Consider the following 24,680-nt stretch of genomic DNA (forward strand, 5'->3'; position numbering starts at 1 on the left):
ATATTCTTTGTGCAGCTGCTGTTCTTGGCAAATTCAACCCATCCTGACTCCAGTTTGGCGCCCTCGCTGCCTTTTGCCGGCTCCTGGCCCCTCACCTTGTCGTCTGCCACAGACTTGTTCCCAGTGATAAGTATTAGTGCATAGATTAGCATAGTTAATGGAGGAAGGACGAGCAGATGTGGAGAGAGGGAAGGGAACAGCAGGAGGGTTTTTTGAGCGCGACCGGCCTGTCAGTCAGCCCACATGTTAAGTGATGTAAATAAAAGCAGCAGAGTCACCAGGTGCTCCGGTTGGGTGGTCGTCTCACACACCGACTCCGCTGATTGCTATTAAAAACATGGAGAACTCAGCCGCAAATACTTTGGAGGTAAATTGTGGCTCCTGTGCTCTGGGACCAAGCTACTTTTTCCAGCTCATTCTTAGGGATAAAGTTTTGGTGGATTCAATCCACTTCTTGGCCTGGGAGGTTTTCTCTGTCCAGTCAAGGTCACCTCTCAGTTGGACTTGTCATAAACTCTCTAAAGAGGAAGTGCCTAGGACGTGTCCTAAATAAATCCGATTCCAGTACAACAGGTCATTCAACAGAATAACCCAGAACATGAAGCCCTACAATAAGCTGTATGTGAGTTTTCTCATCTTTTAATGATAGGATTTCTTAGATTAGTGGCCAAGTGATAGTTTGGGTTTCAGGTTAAAAGTTAAAACCAACTAAATGTAATTTGCCTTAACCCTCCTGTTGTCCTTCTGGGTCAAATTGACCCAATCTGTTCTGTTTTTCCATCCTTCCTTCTTTCCACAATCCTTCCTTCCTTCACTTCCTCACCCTTACCTTCTTCCTTCCTCTTTTGATCCAATTGACCTGATCAGTTCCCTATCCCTCGATCTTTCTTTCCTCCCCTTTCCCTTCCTTCTTTCCTCCCTTCTTCCTTCCTTCTTCTTCCTTCCTTGAACGAATCTATTCCCTCCCTCCATCTTTCTTTCCTTCCTTTTTCCCTTCCTTCTTTCCACAATCCTTTTCCCCTCCCTTCCTTCCCTTCGTCCTTACTTCTTCCTTCCTTTTTGACCCAATTGACCCAATCTGTTTCCTCCCTCCTTCTATCTTTCCTTCCTTTTTCCCTTCCTTCTCTCCTCCCATCTTTCCCTATGTCCTTCCGTCCTTCCTTCCTTCCTTCCTTCCTTCCTTCCTTCCTTCCTTGACCCAGGAGGACAAAAGGAGGGTTAACATTTTTTTCCTTGAGTGCCTCAGATGAGTCTTGTGGCTGATTTATGACCAAGTGTTACTTAAAATATGAATATTCTTATCCAAATGCCCTTAGTAGTATTAAACATGAAAGTATCTTGAGAACTAAAACTTTCGAGAAATTGAAAACTTAAAAAATGCAACATAAAGGGGGAGAGAGAAGTTGTGAAAGAGCCTGAGATCAGACTGAGACTGAGGCAGAGGGAAGAACAAGGGAAACAGAAAAAAAAAGAGGAGTTCATGTCTGAAGTGATATCCATCTGTATTGGAAACTTGTCAAATGAGGTACTTGGCTTTAAGACTTCAATTAAGTCTCCAATCCCCCCCATAAAAGAGGAATACATCAGTTCTGTTAAGAACGAAAAAGAAAAGGAAGTCAGGAGGGAAAGTATGAATCAATCTGTGTTTGTGAAATATGGAGCATCGAACCAGTTAAAGTGCCATCACTGTCTCCGGGACTTCACTTGTCTTTTACTTTGAAACGCACGCTTCCTGCCGTCAGTCACCGCCGTGAAAGTCAGTGTCACATTTAGACGGAGTAAAAAAAGAAGATGAATGGGCGAGAGAGGAGGAGGAGGGATGAAGGTTGGCTAATTTACAGCTGTTAATGACAGGGACCAGGATGATTTATATCAGCGTGAAGCTGAGTCAACACTTTTCTGTAACAGTGTCTAAAGAGAGAGAAAGAGAGACGTGCACGGCTGCTTCACTTCATATGAATCCTGAACTAAACAGGCAGATTTTTTTACATGCAGGTTTCAGGGGTTGAGTCCTTTGGGTTTGGAGCTGGCAACAGAATCACTGTGAGAGGGATGGTGGTTTCAGTTCAATCATATCAGGTGCCTCAGGTCATTGACTCCCTTCACAATATCGAACTAAAGCCACAAACTGTCTGTCATGAAAGGGAGAAGATTGGCTCCAGTTCTCAATAGTCAACACTGCAGGACAGACATTTTTTTTACAGTCTTGATTTTATCCAACGGCCATGAAGGCAGGTTCACCTGTCACTGCTGCGCTACATCCAACAGGGAAAATTGCAAGTCAACACAAAGTCAGTAGTTTCAGCAGAATGTGGTGGAGATTAACACAAAGAAAAGGAAATGCAGCTTTAACAAAGAGGGGTAGCAACCAGTAACTGTGTTGTCAGGAAGTTAGTATTCAATTTAGCTGTGTTACACCATCCAATTTTATTTAAAGGGATAGTTCAACATTTTGGCAAATTGGCCCATTGCCATAATCGCTATAGTCGTAGCAGTAGGTTTGTTACCTTTAATTGTCGGTGCAAGCCATTTTTAGAACGGCGGAGCAGAGCCGTGAGCTGCTCAGAGCTACGCTACGGAGGCTAATGGGATTTCTTGGTTTCCCTCATCAAACTCATCAAATACACAACCCAACAACTCCAAAACCCTCTGGTGGACAAGTTGTGACCTGCACATTCACCACGCTATGAGATAATAACAGAATGTTACCAGACTGAGTTGTTTTAGAGATAAATTCATGCAAAACCGCTGATGCACGTTGCCTTCAGGGACAGTTTTTCATCAAGCAGTCTCTGTATTTGCCAAAATGGTGAACTATCCCTTTAAAGGTCCCATATTGTATAAACATAAATTTCACGAGTTGTTTTTTAGAATTATAAAGCAAATAGATTGAAATGCACACAGCCTGTATTCAGAAACTGAGCCTTAAAACCAGCTGTTAGGACTTCTGTAACTTTGTGATATCACAACACAGCAGCTTTCAGCCATACATCAAGCCCCGCCCACCTGGACCCACCATCCAGTCTTGCAGGATTTGATTTCTATGAGTGTTTCTTATGAAATGTGCTTTATTCTTATTTGATCACTCAACAAATCACTGTCAGCTGGCCAACTCAGGGCCTCCTCTCCTCTGATTGGCTCATTGACCTGCTGTTACCAGAGAGAAACCTGAGAGAGATGTAAAACTACAATACACACCCACAAATATATCTTCTTATGGATCAGCACCTCAGATTAAACACAAGAGGAGTGTCAACATCATGACCTTTAAACAGCAGCAGGAGGATGTGCAACATGTGTCTCTAACAGACCAGAGCATATTTGCTGTTGAACATTAGTGATCTGAGAATAAACTCTAGGATTCAGAGTCGTGTTTGCTGCTGCTGTTGCTGCTGCTGTTGCAGAAGTCTGAGTTTTAACAGGCGGCTGCACATGAACACATGAACACTGAGCTCAGGTGCAGAGCCAGGACATGTTTGATTTGGATAAAAGATGCAGCTGCTGCTTCACCTCCGTTTCTTAACATGTCAGCCCGCTGAGCTTGTTAGTGCGGCTCAACACACGTTTAACAAAGCAGAGGTGAAGCAGGTGAACTGAGGCTGTTACCGCCTGAATTAAAGAGCTGAAGCTGCTGCACGGTGTCACACCTGCCTCTGTGGATTCACACAGAAACTCTATAGTTTAATATAATTAGATGTAAAACTCAGACCTACACTGTTTAACTTCACATCACCTAGTTCGTTTTTCCGATCTTCCTCCCGTGCAAACAAACTGTGTATAGACCCAGTTTGTGTGCTTTGTTGTGGCACACACAGCCACTAAACTAAACACACAGACCCAAACCACTTGACAACGAGGGTCTTGGTCTGCTGCCAAGTAGACCCTTGTGTGTGTATATGTGTGTGTGTGTGTGTGTGTGTGTGTGTTTAGGGTGTGAAATCACAGCAGAGGAACTACAGGATGTCTTGGTAATAGACATTATGACCAATCATGAAGCCCCAAATCAAATCAAGGACATTTGCAGCCTCAGCCCCCAAACTCCAGAACAATTTACCGTCCTTGTTTGGTCTCCTGAGTCTGTCACTGCTTTTAAATCACAGCTTAATACTTTGTTCTGGTTGCTTTCCTTTTTTTGTTTGAATTTTAATTTTAAATACACTCTAATGACAGTTTTTACTGGTCCAGCTGTTTTGCAGGAGTTAAAGCAAAGGTGAGAGAACCACATTTGTCACAAGGAGACACAAAGTGACAAAAAAAGGGACACAAAACAGAAGAAAAAGATGTAAAACAATCACAAAGAGACACAAAACATGCTGTGTTGTTTGTAGCCCCGTAATCTAATGATCTTATGGTCTGTCCAATGAGTGACTGAGCTGTCAGGTCATATGACCACTGAAGGATCGGAAATAAAAGACAACAGAGGAACTGGATCGAACAAGTGAATGCAAAATTAAACTGGACTAACATGGCCTGTTCATAAATTAGAACCAGAATAGTACAGAATAAAAAAACAGCAGCAGGTAAATGAGATTGATTTCTGTCTGTAGTGGTGTGAATCCAACACTTTAACCTGGGTCTTCTCTCCTCTGTGGTTCCACCTCAGGCTCTCCGTACAGAGACGAGATCACTCTGGGGATTTTACAGATGCAGGAGAGCAACAGGCTGGAGATCCTGAAGAGACGCTGGTGGGAGGGAGGACAGTGTCCCAAAGAGGAGGACCACCGAGCCAAAGGTGGGTGTGTTTCTGTGCGAATAAGTCTTGTTTCAGAAACTCAGTGATTTTCTTCAGCTCATCGGTGTCTGCAGTTTGGATTGGAGCAGAGAGGGTCACACCGGAAAACCACACGACTTCCTGTCCTTTCTCTTCCTCCTCCTACCTGTGTGAGAGGGGTTTGACTGTCGTCGCCTCAATCAAGACAAAACACAGATCACAGCTGGACAATGAAGGAGTAACAGCTGCAGCCATTGACTTGTGCAGTTGTGCAGTGAATCTTGCGAAAAGAAAAAAAAATCAGGTTTTGTTTTTTTCTCATTTATGGGTAGTTGGTAAAGTTGACTTTTTTGTGGAGCGATGCAGTTTTGAGTATATCAGTTGGAAGCAGCAGATGCTGGAGATACCTGCTGCTTCCATTCAAAATAAAATAAAAAGTGACAATTGTTCCTTATTTTGGAATTTCAGTGAGATGTGGCACTAAAGTTGCAGGTTTGTATTAATGACAAGAGGAAATTCTGCATATAGGACGTATAGATTAGCAGATTATTAAAAATTTGCCGTGGATGAATCTGTTGGCTCTCTTCAGATGTGAAACCGAACACCCAGCCGGTCTCAAAAAAACAAAAAACACCCAAAAAAAGCAAACACACACAAGACGAGCTCCAGCAGCAGATGGTGCAATCATTGTAAGAGGCACAACAATTAACTGTTTACTTGTGTGAGTGTACATGTAACACACAGAGTCAGCACACTCTGCAAGGAAGGTGGATGCAGCCAGATGTTGAGCAGGAAAAACAGCTGCAGTGTGTTTGTGGAGACACTTTTTGGAGGTTTTTGGTTTTTTATTTTTTATTGAACAAAAGTTATTGAACAGGTATTTTTCCCACCTTGCTGCTCAACAAGGTGAACAAAACATCCAGGGAGTGATGAGGCTAGATCATGTCCTGATGTCCTGCTTGTCTTCATGAGACAGACAGTTATCAACCAGTGTCTTGTGTCTCTGCGTCGGTCAATTTTTCTTCGATTATGACGACTTTCCATCACTAACAAACATTTTTTTCCCCCTGATGTGTGTTATTGTAACAAGATGAGACAAGTTTCTCTTCATCGACTTTCTCTCTCTGATCATGTTTTTATCGGTCGATTCTAACAGGAACGTGAGTCGTCTCTGAGTATTGATCCACTGCTCTCTGTCGTCTGTTCTACAGCTGTCTTCAGTCCCAGAGCGGTGTATGTGTGTTTGTGTGTGTGAAGCTAATGTGATGCTATACAGACCTGTTAAGATTATAATGATCTCCTTATTGCTGATTACACAGTTTACAGTAGGTGTGTGTCACTGTTATACAATTTTAGGAAGAAACTGTGAGGAAAATTCTCCTTACAGCAGCTAATATCTAGTTTTTTTTGTAGTATTGTATTTTTTGTGTTAAGTGTTTATTTTGTTTTATTGGCATTACCATCAGCCTCAGTTGCTTTCACAGCTAATGTTAGCTTTCTAGCACACCAAACTCATGGCAAACTTGGAAACATTATATTACAATATGGCTATGGGCTATTTCCAGCTAATTATTAAACATTAGCATGCTAAACGCTAACAAACAAAACTAAGATGGTGAACTGCTAAGTGTGAGCATGCTAACATGCTGGCTAATATGCCTAGTAGAGATTAACAGAGCCTGTGGGGCTGCTGTAGGCTCTGTTGAAAGCTAATTAATTAATTCATTAAGTTGCATAATAATAAATGCTTATAAATTTGCTAAAACTAAGATGGTGAACTTCGTGAACAACGTAGATCCTCCTAGTGTCTGTGTTTTTATTTGATAGTGATCAATAAATTGGTCTCATACATTTAATTTCACAATGGACATTATTTTGTTGTTTGGGTGCATGTGTTTTAACTCTGGGAACCTTTAAAGGTGTTCAGAAATGGCCGTTTGTCCTGTTTGTCGCGCCGAGTTTCCACGAGTTGCCGAGTTGTCATCGAGCGGGCGGGATATTCAGTGTTTGGGGCGAGACCGAGCTCCGTGTGTGTTTGTGTGTATAGACGTTTGATTGACGGATGACGGATCCAATATCAGTGGCTGATGAATCGTGCGCAGGCTGACGCATAATTTGTGCGCCTGCATTATCCAATGCGGAAAAAAATACCACTTTCATCCCGGATTTACTTGAAAATAGAATTTTGCACAAAGTTTGGCCTACATCGTCTGATAGATTAGTTATTACACTAATGTTAGGACCCACAGTGGGCTCAAATTCAATTTTCTTTTCTGTACAGCTTTAAAGCAGAAGTAAGTGATATATTTGTGTTAATATAAGTCTTAAATAGTTATATCTTCCAACAGCAATCACTTACATAGAGTGTTTGGTCTGAAACACGGGTCTCTCAGTCCCTCTGCTCTGCTCTGAGCCGAGGAGAAAACATTTATCGTATCCTACAGTTTTTATCCAATGAGGAGAGAGAACGGCATGCAGGGCTGTGTGTGCAGCCAAGGGACGCCGTGAATGTGGTGACGTAGGGACGAGGACTGTTATGGTGCGTTCAAGGAAACTCGTATTTTTCCGACCGTGAAGTCGTACCAGTTCGATCTGGTACGAGTTCACCTGTCGGAATTTACGAGTGGCCGTTATAGTGACTTTCACCGGTAAAACAGGTCGGAAAAACACGAGTGGGTTGCCTGAAACGCTACAAAGTCGTAAGTTGTGACTTGAAGCTGTAATTTACGATTTCAAAAGCCTACCTGGAACGCAGCATTAGCGAAAACGACCGGACCACTTACTTCTGCTTTAAGTGACTATGAGAAACTAATATGAGAATGAGATTTACCATGTAAATCCATGTTACCGTCACTCTCTGTGTGTCTCAGGTCTGGGGATGGAGAACATCGGTGGGATCTTCGTGGTCCTGATCTGCGGCCTCATCATCGCCGTCTTCGTGGCCATCATGGAGTTTGTGTGGTCGACGCGTCGAAGCGCTGAGACGGACGAGGTAAACCTTCACCATCCTCCTCCTCCTCCTACTCCTCTTCCTCTCTCGTCCTCCTCCTCCTGCCCCGCCCCCGGCCTCAACCTCAACTCAAACACCTCAGTAGGTCGCCCGCCTGTTCACCTGTGTGAATGAGCTTCATCCAGAGTCACACATTAACCTCGTCCATTTTGCTGAATGGCTCCATTAACTTGTTGTGGTTGTTGTTGTGGGTTGTGTAGATGAAATGATGATACGACACATTTGATGGTGTAATCAAAATCTACTTGCTTCTTAAGACTCTCCAACTGAGTTCTGAGTGTTGCACCAACATATTTAACCTGTGTTACTTTGTTGCAGTTGATTTCTTGGCCACACGAGGGCAGTGTCGCACAAAGTACAGGTGTTCACAAAGCAGGAAAAACACTCATTTGTTGACAAGTTGCTTCATTTATTGCCAAGGTTTCATTACCATAACCATATCCAGACCTTTTATATTATAAACAGTTCAATTTTAACCTTTTATTGTTCCTATAATTTAAAAGCTAATTCTCTAACATCAGTTTATTAGGGTGAAATATTACTCATGTGTTTGGACTTTGTATTCATGTCATGATTTCCTGTTTTATTTTGAAATAATTTTCCTTGTGTCCAGTCCCCCTTCAACTTTATATCATTAATGTTGTCTGCATCACTTTTTACACAAGACTAAGATAAGACTAATAACTATGATAATATAACTCATTTTTTATTTTGATAATGAACATCAAGACAGAAACAGACTTGTTGAGGGGAGACAGTGCTGCTTCTATGATATGAAAATACATTTGAATACATTGTACGACTTTAGTCAAAACAACAGGTCGCCTCATATTTAATATCAATCCACCTTTAATGTGTGTCAGTTTTCCTGTTATGTAAAAAATTCAAAAGTCAGTATGTGAAAATCTGCAGTGTGGCCTGTAAGTGAAACTTGATATGAACCTGAAAGACACATCAGAGCAGAGAAAAGAATTTGCATTCAGGAAACAGGAATCAGGGACGTTTCTCTCTCTCTTTCTCACTCTCCCTCTCTATCTATCTGTATTCCAGCCGTCAGTCTGTTGTTCCTTCATTCGTCCTCTGCAGATGCAGTTTGTTTCTGACTTTCATTCGCTCTTTATTTTATCTGTCATTTATTTGACTTTCTGCCACAGCTGTTTTTTTATAGTACAGATTATAGGGCAGGCACACACAGACACGCACACAATTACACACACACACACACACACACACACACACACACACACACACACAATTACACACAAAGCCATATTTACAGATAACATTGGTTTGAGGCAAGAAGCTGCAGAGCATTAACACTGGCTCAGATAAAAACACCCGGAGCATAATGTGTTGATGTGTGAGCGGCGAGCGCACACACATCTTCCTCACACACACACACACACTCATCATATATGAACACACACACAGACTCACATTTTTTCTCTCAGCTTTATCACCATCATTAATCCAGATACAGATTTTTTCAAATCAAGGACAAAAGAAAGAACTACGTGTCATTTACAGCAACATGTCAGAAAATTTGATTTAAAGGGATAGTTCAACATTTTTGGCAAATTGACCATAATTGACCATTGACCATTTGCCATAGTCACCATAGTCATAGCAGTAGCTTCGTTACCTTTAATTGTCGGCGCAAGCTATTCTTAGTATGGCGGAGCAGAGCCGCGAGCTGCTCAGAGCTACGCTACAGAGGCTAATGGGATTTCTTGGTTTCCCTAATCAAACTCATCAAATACACAATCCAACAACTCCAAAACGCTCTGGTGGACAAGTTGTGAGGTGCACATTCACCACACTATGAGATGATAACAGAACGATACGAGACAGAGTTGTTTTAGAGGTAAATTTATGCAAAACAGCTGATGCACGTTGCCTTCAGGGACAGTTTTTCAGCAAGCAGTCTCTGCATTTGCCTCGAAAACGGCTCCGTTTCGTAACATTCCATTATTATCTCATAGCGTGGTGAATGTGCAGGTCACAACTTGTCTGTTTGATGAGGGAAACCAAGAAATCCCATTAGCCTCCGTAGCGTAGCTCTGAGCAGCTCACGGCTCTGCTCCGCCGTTCTAAAAATAGCTTGCACCGACAATTAAAGGTAACAAACCTACTGCTAAAACTATAGGGATTATGGCAGTGGGCTAATTTGCCAAAATGTTGAACTATCCCTTCAAATATTATGTTGACAATAATAATAAGATGTAGTCTCTCTCTTTCTCTCTCTCTCTCTCTCAGGTGTCCGTCTGTCAGGAGATGTTGACCGAGTTTCGTAACGCCGTCTCCTGTAAGAAAAGCTCCCGCTCTCGTCGTCGCCGGCCTCTGAGCAGCGCCGGGGGCGGAGTCCTGCGCCACCCATCCCGCCTCGCTCTGGCGGCGCCCCGCCCCATCCGCCTGGTCCGCGAGATGCGTCTCAGCAACGGCAAACTGTACAGCGGCTCCGGCCCGCTGACGGGCGGGCTGGCCGGGCTGGGAGGAGGCGGCGGCGGCGGCGGCATGGCAGGAGGCCCCCCCGATTTGGGCCCGGGGCCGCAGAGGCTCCTGGAGGACCCGCTGGGCGCCAACGTCACCGCCAGCAGCAGCACGCCTCCCCCTCCCCCTCCTCCTACGGCGACGCTGGTGGCTCCGCCCGCCCCGCCGCGCAGCTTCCTGCAGAGCTGCAGCCACGTGCGGATCTGCCAGGAGTGCCGGCGGATCCAGAGCCTGCGGCCGGCCACGCTCACGCCCCCGCCGCCCCCGCCCCCCTCCTCGTCCTCCTCCACCTCCTCCTGCACCCGGATCCCCCCCCTGGCGGTGACGCCGGGTCACCACCACCACCACCACCACCCCCACCGCCACAACCTGCATCACCTCCACTACCACCACGGCTCCATGTCGCTGCCCCGCCTCCCGCCGCCGCCGCCCCCGCTGTCGACGGACAGAGCTGACAGCGACGGGGGAGGGGGAGGGGGAGGCGGTGGCGGTGGCGGTGGCGGCGGCGGCGGTGGTGGGCCGGCGGTGAGCCCTCAGTGGGGCAAAACCAAACCGGCTCCTCCGCCCAGACCGCTGCCCCCCGCCAAGACGCCCACACACCCGCCAACGGACCTACACGGGGGGCACGACTGAGCCGAGGGAACGCTTTTCAGAAGGGTCAGTGAACTTTACACCCCGATGACACAGCTGGATCGGTCCAAACGGGCCTGTCAGCGAGGGGGGGGGTGGGGTGGAGGAGGGGAGGAACCATTTTGACCCATTTTTGGGGTCTTTCACTCAAACAACGCCATTTTGGCTCAGAGGGTCGTATACCAGAAACTTCCCCCACACAGGGGCGGACGGATCGAACCACTCCCATCTGTTCGCAGGAGGAGTGAGACACATGTTGACGATTTGGATGAAACCAGCTGAGGCAGGTTTGCAGCTTTTTTTGATCGCAAGGCTGCCGAGGACGGACAAACAGGAAGTGCACGGCGCCCGCTCTGAGTCCTCCACCTCCTGCCTCAGGCCGCCGTCACGCTCGGTTGCAGAGCAAGAGGAGGAAACACAGACTCTCAAGTTTTACTGTTTGAATACTGGACCAGGTGTTTGTACAGAGGGACACACGTACACTTACACACACATACACACACTCCACACACACACAGAGTAGCAGAGCAGCTGTACAGTTTTCATGGTCATCTGTCAATCATGTGGACGTCTGTGGAGGATGTAGCTCTTAACGCTGTCGCTGTCTCCTACAGACTCCTGCTGTGAAGAACAGACTCACCACAAGTGTACCAAGCTGAGCTGGGGTAACTCTTCTTTTACATGTAGCGTCCCGTTCACCAAATACAGGATGATCAGCATGTGTTTTTGACCTGTGGACGAGGGACAGGCTCCTGTCTCTTCCGCTCTGCCCCCTGGTCTTTATGCTAAGCTAGGCTAACAACATCCTGACATGACACTAATAATGCCCATTTGAAATATCTCTCTCTCTGTTTTGCTGAGCTGTTCTTTTAAAGGTTTTTGAACAGAGCAAACTGTACACTGCCGCCAAAGAGCCAGGAAGGATCTACTGCTTTTGCTTTTTCAAAGTAAAAGTCCTAAAAATCCTGTGTAGCCAGTTATGTCTGACTCTGAATCAGTATCATTTCCAAAGTTGTGCCACAAACAGAACAGCTAAAGTGCTGGTCAAGCACCGGCTGCTTCCGCCCCAAAGCTGGCACAGCTGTTGGCAATTAGAGTTACCCCAAACTCAGACAAAAATCTGGCAGCCATACCCAGTCCAACTAATTGATAATAACACACTACAGTTTCAGATTTGAAAAACTGTCACAGACGCTGACCATAGGGATTGTATGAAAATTATAATGGAGAGGAAGCTCTTTTGACTATATTATGGAAAATTAATGTTTTATTTACTTTTCCTGGCCAGGTTTGTGAGGGTAAAAAGTTCCTCTCTTGTCATGTTTTATAATCTGTTATTATATTATTTATATTTTTTGTTTGTCAAGGTTTTTCGACACAGAAATCTATATTTGCATTCCTTATTGAGAAAACCTGGATCATACCATTATTAGCTTGTAACTGGCAGTGGCTGACACAGCGTTAGCGGCCGTGTTACTCTTACAAGGTTTCAGGTGTATTTAGCCCCGCCCCCCACAGTCCCCATAAGTTGACTTGATTGGTCACTTGTTTTATGCCTTTTGTGTCTTTAAAGTGAAGTTCACTAATTAAAAGGGTTATGTTATGAATTACGCATCAGTGTAGAAATAACTGCACAAATACATTCATATAAATATTATTTTCAGATTTGGGGAGGTTGTTTTTTTAATATAAATAATGAAACATAAAGCTTTGGCTTCTCCTCTAAATCCAGTAATTTTCATACAGTCCCTAAAAGAAGAATTACCTTTAGTAGAGTTTGTATATTTCAGGTGAGTATTGAGGCTGTTTTGATGAAGTGATTCAGTGGAGCTGAGACATGCAAACACACGCACACACACACACACACACACACACACACACACACACACACACATATATACGTAAACATTGGAGGCCAAACTGGAAAAGAAAAAAAAAATGAAATTGTGATTGTAATTTCCTTCCTGTGTCCGACCTGATTATTGCTGGTTTTCTTTACTTTTCTTTTTCTTTTTCTTTTTCTTTTTCACAAGAACCTTGAGTCTTTTAGTTGATGTAATGATGATTCATTCACCACTTTCAAGTGCTGGCAATCTCCCAGATCCATACGCACACACACACAGAGACACACACACACACACATCAAGACATCACATCGACTGATTACACGACATAAGTGCTGATATTGATTGTCAATCCCACGTGTAATTGCTTTACAGTCGCCTGGTTGCAATGTACAAACACAAAGGAGCCAAATATTAATCAACTCCTACACTTTTTTTTTTCAATGATACACTTGTTTTGTTGAAGCGCAGTGCCTGTAGTTTGTTTGTTTTATTGATTTCTTTTCCATCTTCTTGCATAGAAACTGTTTAGAAACTGATTCAGCAGCAGCCGAGACGACAAAGTTGTTTATGAACATGATTTAAAAAAAAGAAGAAAAAAAAAAACGCACAGGAATGTTAAATGTGACTTTAAATGGGTGATTTCAGTGTATGTGTGCGAGAGTGTGTGTGAAAGAGAGAGCGTGTGAATCCTGTTGTGCGTTTCATCATGTCGTCAGCTGTTGATGTTTTTCCTGCTCCTCCTCTCAGATTTGTACCAGCAGTGCTCAGCTGATCAGCAGGACGGAGACCACAGATGATTATTATTCTGATGATTCTGTTGTTATCATTATTATTATTATTATTATTATTGATATTGACATGTGGGGTGACTGTAGGAGGGGAGCGGCCCTCTGATGTTCAATATATAGACACACGTTTGGAATAAAAAAACTACAAAAGATGAAAAAAAAAAACACTCCATGTACCAAAAACAGCGTCATGTTTTTATTTTAACCAAAATCTGAACCGGAAACTGTACGGAAGCCTTAAGGCAGTGTTTTTCAACCTTGGGGTCGGGACCCTACGTGGGGTCGCCTGTTATTTGAATGGGGTCGCCTGAAACGTTTAGTAATTGATTACATTTTTTTTTTTAACTACTTATTATTCATTTTTAAATTATGATTAAAAACACCACACACAATCTTAAAAAACTGTATTATATATACTTTCACTTTCTCGAATATAGTTCAAATAAAAATATCTGAGCTGGCGCATCTTGATTGATGGCTTGCTTGGGTCGCCAGAAATCTGTAATGTCAAAATGAGGTCACGAGCCAAAAAAGGTTGGGAACCACTGCCTTAAGGGGTCATATACTGTATTCATAGATTTCACTCCTTCTGTTTTTCATAATTAATTAAAGATGGGCCTGAGATTTCTGTCACACGGTAGACGGCAGTATGCTGAATGCCATCTCACAGTCACAGTCATCATATTATGCCCATCTGACATCACTATACACTTATGTTTCCTTCAGAATAGCTTTTTCTTTAGATTTCTTGAAAAATATATTAAAATGTTTGAACATATGGCTGCTTAGGGCTTCCATAGTCAGTAGTTCCAGCAAGGGTTTTACGTTTTAACCTGTACAGAGACAAAAAGCACATTGTATAAAGCAAAAGGTGAGTAATAAAAATCTGAAGGAATCAGCAGTTACTGTCTCTATCCGCAGGGTAATGAGCTAACATGCTACTGTAGCTGGCTACTATCCAGCTGCAACATAGGATCTGCAGTTCTGTGGGAACAAGACGTATGGAGGTCACTGAGTGCAAACCGAGATGAGTCCACAGGTATGTACAGGTTTGTTGTGCTGAACGGTGAGCCCAGAGGGACAAACTTCAAATTTTGATTGAAGCTAAAGTTTATCACACAGGTTGTAATGTTAAAGGTGAGAAAAGGTTAAAGTCGTATGAACCATGTCAACTCGGTTCTTATGAAACCCAATCTTTGTTACTTTGAGTTTTATTCATTTGGATATGTAGCATCATTATCGTTGCTATTTTTTTTCTTGTGCTTCTTTGTTGCTGCCTGTTTTGATTAGTTTCTTCTTGTGTAGTTTTTTTTTTCTTTTTCTTTGTTTTTAGTCGTTTCATTATTTTGTGTTTCATTGGCTTTTTTTCGTGTTTGTAGTTATTTAATTAGTAAGTATTTTTGATCTACTTTTCTTAATTGTTTACTCTCACATTTGTCTTTTGTTGTTTTGTTTTTTCAGTGAGGGACCAGATGTAGCAGCACGGACCAACCAGCAGAGGGCGCTGCTGGCCAGAGTAAAAACACCACAGGCAAGAAACTGGGAAAACACAAAATCACTCAGTAAATTTATTAACATTACCACAACAAAAATTTAGACTAAAAACAAAACCCTATGCAACTGTAATAAATTAAGATTTTTAAGTTAATGTTATTTATTATAATTTAATGTCACAAAAAAAAAATTGGTGTAAAGTGTCTAGTTTGGACAACTATTTTCATTGATTTCATTCTGTCAACTTAACTTTCAATATGATATCTGTCCTTATCAGAAGTTGTGTGGCACAGTTTGTTACCCTCTGATATAAATATTAGTATAGTAAATTTAATGAACAATGAATAAGTGAATAAGAGGCACCGAGATAAGTGGGAAAGAGTATTTTTCCATTCATAATTACATCCATTTATGATTTGCATCACAGTTGAGTTCATTCATTTTATTTATGTGAAGCCTCCTGAATAAGGAGAATAAGGAAATGAGACATTAGTTAAATTTCAGTATATTTCCTGTTCTAATGTCGGTTCCCATGATTCACCGTGAGAATTTGACATGAGGCGACGTCTTCAAGAGGGACATGACGTCCACGAGTATCAGTGAGAAGCGTCTCGTCTCCTTTATCTGAACTTATCTGAACTCGATTATTATGAATCTGTGGAGCCTGAGAACCACTGAAATCTGACTGAAGGCCGAGCCACGTCTGAGTGACTGACACACACACATCACCGATGACGGCTGAGTTTCAGGAACAGTGGAGTAAGATAGGAAACTTCTTCTGAGCTCTTGTTCTCAGAATCAAATGAGAAGAAGAACATGGTTAGCCTGTAAGCAGGGGGAAACTGCTAGCCTAGCTCCATCAAGGTAACAGAAATGCAGCGGGGAAAACAAGTATTGAACGAGTCAATAGACTTGCATGCATAAAGGCCTTGGTGGTTGAGTGCAAGTACTCTTTTAACTTTTAACTCTACCTGCTAATTGCAGGTCTCTCTAAATCTCTCCGTGAGTGCTGCTTGGCTCTTGAACAACTCTTCTGAGTTTTTTTTAGACTCTGTCAGACTTCTTGTGAAGAGCACCCGGTCATGACCCGTTAATGATCAAATGATGTTCATTTCACTTCCAGATAATGGCACTAACGAATAAAATGGTGCATTCAGACAGCAACATAAGTTTCTGAAGGTCTAGAGATAGCTCTTTGCTTTTACCCATCATGAGATGCTTCTTGTGTGACACTATGGTGGTGACAAACTGCTAATATCAGATCCAGTTCCTCTCTTGGTATTTTCAAGCATGCTTTGTCTTCTCATCTCATGGTGACCTGTTCCTGTTTTCACTGAAGACGCATTTCTGATTTGTTGATCTGTTACTTATCATTATATACTGTCTTTTTAGTCCCAGTGTTGACCTTTGTGGCCCTACTATGGTTGTTTTGTTTTGTTTTGTCCCAATGTAGTTACAATAACTGTGGTTTGTCCTTGTTTGTACTATTGTTCTTGTCTTTTGGTTTGCTTGTTTTGTTTGTTTATTTGTCTGTTTGTTTTTCTATATTGTTGAGAACATGTTTGTCTGTTGAAGCTATGTTTGTCTATATGTTTGGACCCCCTCGAAAACGAGATGATACATCTCAAGGGGTTTTATCCAAATAAACAAATTTCTAACAAACCTCGTTATAAGCCATCAATAAGGAGTAAACTAGCTGCTATTGGTACTTTGCACTGATAGGAGACAGGATTACTTTCCTAACACTGACAGATCCCAGCTGGATTCTTGTCTTTCCATTACCTTTGCACCTCCTCTTTTATATGTATGTAATACTGTGTCATTTTACTTTATAACATGGACATAAATGTTTGGATTCCTTTATATGGGTGTATTACTTAGGTTTTTACATCTGGTGAAAAGTTCAACGTCAATAGCTCTATTATATACTGAAATTATATATCGAAATATATTTTCTGAGAAAAATGTGTTCAACTTGTGCAATACTTATTTTCCCCGCTGTATTGATGTTTTCATTCTATCATAATAATTCTACATGTCCATCCATGAGTCATTGGTTGATCACAGATTTAACATGAAGTATTTTGCAAGGCAAACATAGCAACATCCTTCCTGTGTTTCATACTGTATAAGGAGGGTGGGGGGTGGTACTTAGTCAGGTGCAGGTTTTCAGGATCTTAGGAATCTTTACCAAACGTGAAAAGCAGCAGAGTCTGGATGAGGCGGTAAAACTGGTCCCTGCTCAGCAAACACACAAGTCATGAGTGTGTCTGTGTACAAAACTGACCTGAGAACAGGGGAGGGCAAAGTTGTCCAACCTTTCTTCCACTTAAAGCACCGCTCTTCATTGATCTTTCAGCTTTGTTATTGAGAACAAATTAGGAGCTGGATCAATAATTAGTGTTATTGGCTTCAGGTTCACTATCCTGTTTACACAACTCTTTACATTACTGGCCTCTGTTCGGACGAAGCTGTTGAGGAGTGTGATGACTCATCCTGTTTTGTTTCCTGCTCTTAAGAAGAAGATCAGCAGAGTGCATGGGGGTTGGAGAGTCAGAGAGCCCCCCCAACCCCCCACCCCCCAGAGTCCTGCTGGTCCTGATTGATCCCATCCATCCACTCCCTCTCCCTCTCTCACCCACTCTCTTTTTCTGATCCTGCATTGTTTACTTTACAATGGTTAAATGGTTTTAAATGGTTGTGCCGTTCCTCCTTATTCATATCCTTTTTTTATTGTACTGTGTGCATGCATGCATGTGTGGGTGGGTGTTTGCTAGGAAGAAGCATCAGCCAAACTGTCAGTGATGATTTCCACATGAAGGTTTTAAGACAAAAAGAAATAGAGAAGTGACATCTTACACATTTTTATGACACAGACAAATCAGAGTTTAATTGCTCAACACACAACAGTTTTTTTCTGTTGTATGTGTATATTGCGACTGAATAATTTAAAGAAAGAGTTCATGTCTGAAAAAAGCATCATGCACCACCCATACAGGGTGTGAGGAGGTGAAAAACAAGCTACTGCTGCTTATTAGTGTCGTGTTATCAGTGATTGATAGTGGGACATCCTCACGACGTGGGAGATTGTGTTTGAGTTCAAACACACCGAACCTCAGCCGCACTGTTTTTTTTTTTAAATTTTGACATGACACTGAGTTTCACAACATGAGTTTTATCAGCATCTACGTGTTTAAACAAGCAACACATGATGAGATACACGCTATCTGAACTGGTCACAACGCTCGTCTCTCTTATTGTGTGTGTCGTTACAGATCATTTTATCTAATCCTGGTTTGTCTTTGTTAATATCAGAGTTCTGAATAAAGTTTGATTGAATTGAAGGTCACAGGGCCAACAGCTGTTTGCAATGTGATCCAGCCAATATACTGAGGTTTATGGTCTATGGAGGAAAATAAATGTTGAGATTTAACATTAATGCATTGAAGTGAAAAGAGTTGATTGACGTCTGGATGAAGGGAAATATGTATTGAAAAAAAAATCTTGTTGATCAATATTTGGATTGAAAAAGTAAAATATGGTTCAAAATAAAATTGTGAAAGTCAGCCAAAGAAACAGTTGAGTTACATTTTACTTCCACACTTTTCCAACTACATTTTTATGAACGGTGCTTGAAGAGAAAACAGGGAAGTTGTGAAACAGTTCCATGTTTTTCTATAGTAACTTCTCCTTTAAAACAGATCTATACATTACTTAAAGCAGAAGTAAGTGATATTTTTGTGTTAATATAAGTCTTAAATAGTTATATCTTCCGACAGCAATCACTTACATAGAGTGTTTGGATCGAAACACGGGTCTGTCAGTCACTCTGCTCTGCTCTGAGCCGAGGAGAAAACTTTTCTCGTATCCTACAAGTTTTATCCAATGAGGAGAGAGAACGGCATGAAGGGCTGTGTGTGCAGCCAGAGCCAGTCTGGTGCAGCCAAGGGATGCGCGTGAATGTGGTGACGTAGGGACGAGGACCAATAGATCCATGACGAGGGCGGGGGCTGCTAACTCCATCGGCTGACAAGACGTTATGGTGCGTTCAAGGCAACTCGTAACTCGTGTTTTTCCGACCTGTGAAATCGTACCAGTTCGATCTGGTACGAGTTCACGGGTCGGAAGTTACGAGTGGCCGTTATAGTGACTTTCACAGGTAAAGTAGGTCGGAAAAACACGAGTGGGTTGCCTGGAACGCTACAAAGTCTTAAGTCGTGACTTAATTTACGGTTTCAAAAGCCTACCTGGAACGCAGCATTAGCCAAAACGACCAGATCGCTTACTTCTGCTTTAATTCCTCTATATGTTAGAGAAGCGGTTCTCAAACTTTTTTAGCCATGCATCCCCCTTCTACTTTCCAAGCTGACAAACCCCAAATTGCTTTGACACATAAAAAAGGCATAGTCTATTTATCAACTGCAAATTGGGTATTTAAAAAAAATATATATATATATAAGATTTATGATTTATTTAAATGTTTTTAAAGCAGAGGTAAGCGATCCGGTCGTTTTGGCTAACTTCGTTAGTTAGCAGCCCCCGCCCTCGTCATGGATCTATTGGTCCTCGTCCCTACGTCACCACATTCACGCGCATCCCTTGGTTGCACACACAGCCCTTCATGCAGTTCTCTCTCCTCATTGGATAAAGGTTGTAGGACACAAGGAAGTATACAAGAAGTTTTCTCCTCGGCTTACAGCAGAGCGGAGTGACTGACAGACCCGCGTTTCGGACCAAACACTCTATGTAAGTGATTGCCGTCTTATAACTATATAACTATTTAAGACTTAGCCTATATTACATATTCCATTTACTTCTGCTTTAATTCAGGTTAACAAATGAATTATGAGTTATTGATTTATTTGTAGAATAAAACACCTTAGCGTCACCATTACCCATTTTATGTCACACACCCCGACCTAGTAGGAGCTTGCGCACCTCAGAGGTTGCACAGTTGGGGAATCCCTGTGTTAGAGTTACTGTACTCAAACTGGAACTGTCAGGTGAGTTAAGATCTGACTCCACCCGCCTCTCGCAGGTACAGACTGTTCTGTGTCCTCATGATGGATTAAACACATCATGTGCAAAGAACTTGATTTAAAATGAAAAAAGCAACAGAAGACAAAAGCAGAGAATAATGAACCATAAATCAGTTAGATAAAAACAGACGATGACACATGGTCATCAGACAGTGTGTGAGCAGGTGGGAACAGTTTCAGTAAGTCCAACATTTCATTGCACAAACACTCCCTCGATGAGCTCACATCCTGGAGAACTCAGACTGACATTATGACATTGAATCCTTTTCTAGAAATAAACGTTGCATCAGTTATGAGCTTCTTGGTAAAGAAGTGGTGATGTGCTCCGTGTCTATGGAAGTTCACTTCTGGAAAAAAGTAGGGTTAGATACTGTAAATTAGATAGATTAATAAATACGATTTTGATCTTTCAGGTCAAAAAAAAAAAAAAGAATTAACTAGTTAAAAATATGAACACAAACAATACAATACTACAAATCATGAGAATGTAAAAATTATGAAATCCGTCAATTTTATAGTATTAAGAAATATCTTATGTATCTTAAAGACGAACTAAGCAGGATTTGTAGTTTAACTATGCTACATTTTTACCCTAATTAAACTTTTGGGGACTAAAGACGCAATAAGCAACACACGCACGTGGAAGGCAGAGAGCCTCTATTCTCCCTTGTTAAGAAGTTAAGCCATTTATTAACCATTAACCGTCACAATTACTCCAAAGCTGTTTAATCAAGGCAAATATGTAGCATAGTTAAGCTACAAATCCTGCATAGATCCTCTTTAACATTAGCCTATTCAGATTCAAACAACAGACCTGTTGACCTGAAGATGCAGATACACACATTTACATCATACATACACCTCCAGCATGTGATCATGAATGTTTGACGTCTCTGACAGTCCCACTCAGTGTGCTGACAGATCTGGTCTGTCCTGTCTTTCAGCCTGAAACACTTATTTGAATGTAAATAACAGAGTGATGCAAATTGTACGTGGCTCCTCTCTGTCTCATAGTGAAGCTACACACACACACACAGGGACATAAAGTTATAGCAACCATAATGAGAAACTGTCCTATACAGGCAACCAGGAGAGAACATGGAGCAGGTTTCCATCCCATAATTCCTGGTACAGTGTCATAGTCAAAATGAAGAGGCACCAGTGAGTTTGAGACGTTGTGATTGGACCTCTGCTCAGCCTAAAGGTGGGCGGGGCTACGAGACTCTACATAGGACCAGAGGTGTCATGGGAAAAGTGTTTCCTTAATTTAATGGAAAGAATGAGAAAAAAAACAATTGATAAGGAAGTACTTTACATTTAAACATGGATTTACAACTTCATAAAACTTCATATTAGCTTATCGGTGCTGGTGTTCAACCAATTAGAGAGCTTGTTACATCCCGTAGCCAACTGGGATTGTTTAGCCTGTTTTTACTGGCATTAAAGGCCTAAAACCTATAGGCAAATCAGTTAGCTCATACAAAAGAAATGCAGCGTGGAAAAGGAAATTGAATTTGAAAATCAAATCCAGTGATTTATTCACATTTTTAAAAAGCCTTTTGTTGTTTTTTTCAAATTCTATTATTTATTCATGAGTTTGTAATTGTATGTTTTATGCTGTTTGTGTAAATCCATTTTAAAAGCTTGAGTATTTATTGATGGCTTAATTACGACGGAGTATTAGGCCCACATTGAGAAACAAAAAAAAACAGACTTCGAGAATAAAGTCATAGATTTACGAGAATAAAGTTAACAATGCCTCAATTTAAATGCTTAAATACTTTTCCTGTGACATCCTTGGTCCTCCATACACCTCACTTGGTTACACTAGCTTGTTTTCATGTGTAAACAGGTGATCGACATGTTGCCTTATTAGTAGATGTTAGGAGATATTTCAAAAGATGAAAGTTGGCACAGGACACAATCCTGACTTCATGCAACACAGGCCAGTGCTTGTATATCTATTGCAATGATCTCTGTGCACTGCTTTCACACACACACACACACACACACACACCTTTAGGTTGCCTGGGTACAGTTTGCATAAGGAAGAGATGTTTATCTTAAAAGTTTCGTGCTTAATTGTTTTTCATTTGAATCTTGCGTTTTATTTTTCCAGTCTCCTCTGTGTTTAAGGATCAATGGAGAAATTAAGAACATTGAATGAATGAAATGTCTGTTTCAGTGTCACACATTATCATTGGTTTCTTTACATTCAACCTGCTCTGTTGATTCACTGTTAATCACTGTGCAGCTAAACACAAAGCAGAGGAAAATCAAACCATGCATTTCCCCCTTTGACACAATAACTGACATTTGAATCAGAACATGAATCATCACGCAAATATCTCCAGCAATTAGACCAGACCTGGCAGCAGTATCTCCATTTTCCTTTCCTTTCCTTTCCTTTCCCACTATCAGCTCCTCCAGGAGACATCCCGACTCCTTCAGAGGACGTCAGCTCTGCTGCGGAGACGAGCCAGCTTTTTCCAAAAATGTGACATTTAGCTGAAGGTAAATATGTTTCTGCTGGCACACGTACCTGCATTAATTATTCAGTCAGTGTTTACTCCTGTAGGTTACAACATTATCAAGTCAGGACAAACCTCACTGTGCCAGGAGAGAGACTCTCACACCCCGGAGATTCAATACGTTCCTGGAATTTTTCATTGCTGGGCTTTTGTATTTGCGTATCATGCACAATTGCACATATTTGTATTGTTGAAACATGTTGTGGTTTTAATTTAAACACTTAACCAGAAATGTGTGGATGAATGACCTTATGGAAAATCTGTCTGTTGTGGGAAAAAGTGTTTAACACGTATTCATTCATTTATCCATTCATTCATACGTACATAAGAATACTGCAGTGCATATTTTATCTATCTGTGGATATTTTATCTATCTATCTATCTATCTATCTATCTATCTATCTATCTATCTATCTATCTATCTATCTATCTATCTATCTATCTATCTATCTATCTATCTATCTATCTATCTATCTATCTATCTATCTATCTATCCACTGATTAACAGACTCAAACATTCATTCTGAAACACTCATACACTGGACACACCCTCTTTCCTGTAAACATGAGAGTAAAGCGGAAGTTGATCATAATGACAGTTGTGTTTGTGCTGACTACACACATGCATGTGAACATGTGTGTGTGCTTTTTGTCCTCTGTGAGCTTCCATGGTACAGTAAGCGGAAAAATATGAAGATGCTCTGCGATTTAGTTCAGAGTTATCATTGCACTCAGTAAGGCCGTTATTACTCTACCCTGTAATCTCTCTTTCCCACACACACACTCATGCAGGTAGAGGTAGTGTAACCTGCTGTTACTGGCCCACAGGCTGCTCCTCCTGCAGTGTAAAATAAGCGTGACTGTTGATGTAACTCAGTCATAAACAAACAGCGTTCAACTAACACACTTCCATCGTCTGAGGTCATAAACTGCTCCACCACTGGGGGGCGATAAAGGCACTGAAACATGCTCAATGTTACTGTAAAAATGGCTATTGTACTGTAGACCAAAACATGAAATTTTGACTTAAATCAGGTGTTTGCTTTTGTGTACACTACCTAAATTTTAACCTAATGAATATAATCGTATTTAATTCTTATGGTGAATGTGCATCTTAACTGTGGTTGTTACAGCCACTGATGATTTTAATTGTATAGCTGAGCAAACCTCGGAAAATGAGGTTGAGCTGCTGTTTTAGCCTATCTGTTAACAGTGCAGCCAAACAAATTGATTTGTTTATCATAAAAAAACCCAAATGATTGACATCTTTTAGCAACATGTCATACACATCATGTATTACTGTAAATCAGAAACCGCATACTACCGTAGATGTTTCTTGTGAATGTTTCAACATTTAAAGCTCCCTATTTGAAATCCAGATGTAATATTTTCATGCTAATTTGTTCATAGATAACTTCAAATCTGCACATGGATGGAAATACACTTAATGGTCATCACAGAAAATGTGTCACATTTGTAACAGGTCGTTTTATCATCTTGCAAGTGCAAAATTCCCGAAAATATGACAAAGGCCACAGCTTTAAGAGAAACTGTGGTACAAATGACTGTATATTAGATAAAGGTGTGATGTCATACAACAGTTATAGTAAACTGAACATGGAGGAGGGAGGATCACCCCCCCCTCCCTCCTTCCTTCCTTCTTTCTTTGCATGGATCAGTGTTGACTCAAAGAGCTAACACAAATTCCTGACTAAATGCTGCGGGCGTGTTCAGTCCTGTCACCTATACCTGATTCTACACACACACACACACACACAAACTCTCTCTCACACACACGCACACACACAAACTAAGTGTGCAGAGACATGGAGACGGGTTTTACCTTGCAGTTTTATTCCCAGTTTATTCAAGGTTTGACCTGAAGTGACTTCTGTGTTGTGCAGGTTTGACACTCAGAGGCTCCGAGTGTGTGTGTGTGTGTGTGTGTGTGTGTGTGTGTGTGTGTGTGTGTGTGTGTGTGTGTGTGTGTGTGTGTGTGTTTGTCCTTCCTCAGACTGTGAACAGATTAAATGAAATTTCATCCCTGAAAAACACAATTGTTGATCCGATGCCTGTGAGCAGGGTTGTACAATGGATGACTGGCTCACCCTTTTCGCACGTCAACATGAGCCCTCCCCCT

At 41.6% G+C, this 24,680-nt stretch overlaps 1 pseudogene across 1 annotated transcript in view; it reads left to right on the forward strand.

Annotated features, from left to right (window-relative positions):
- Positions 1 to 11,015, forward strand: part of LOC146978260 (glutamate receptor ionotropic, kainate 5-like) — a 206,216-nt pseudogene extending 195,201 nt beyond the window's left edge. Inside the window, exons 18-20 of the transcript XR_015037067.1 lie at positions 4,604 to 4,732; positions 7,582 to 7,703; positions 9,978 to 11,015. The product of XR_015037067.1 is annotated as a glutamate receptor ionotropic, kainate 5-like (transcript). The remainder of the gene's footprint in view (positions 1 to 4,603; positions 4,733 to 7,581; positions 7,704 to 9,977) is intronic.
- The last annotated feature ends 13,665 nt before the right edge of the window (positions 11,016 to 24,680 follow it).

This window comes from Trachurus japonicus, chromosome 11, assembly GCF_045865225.1.
Source record: "Trachurus japonicus isolate A0001 chromosome 11, Traja_1.0".
Lineage (NCBI taxonomy): Eukaryota > Metazoa > Chordata > Actinopteri > Carangiformes > Carangidae > Trachurus > Trachurus japonicus.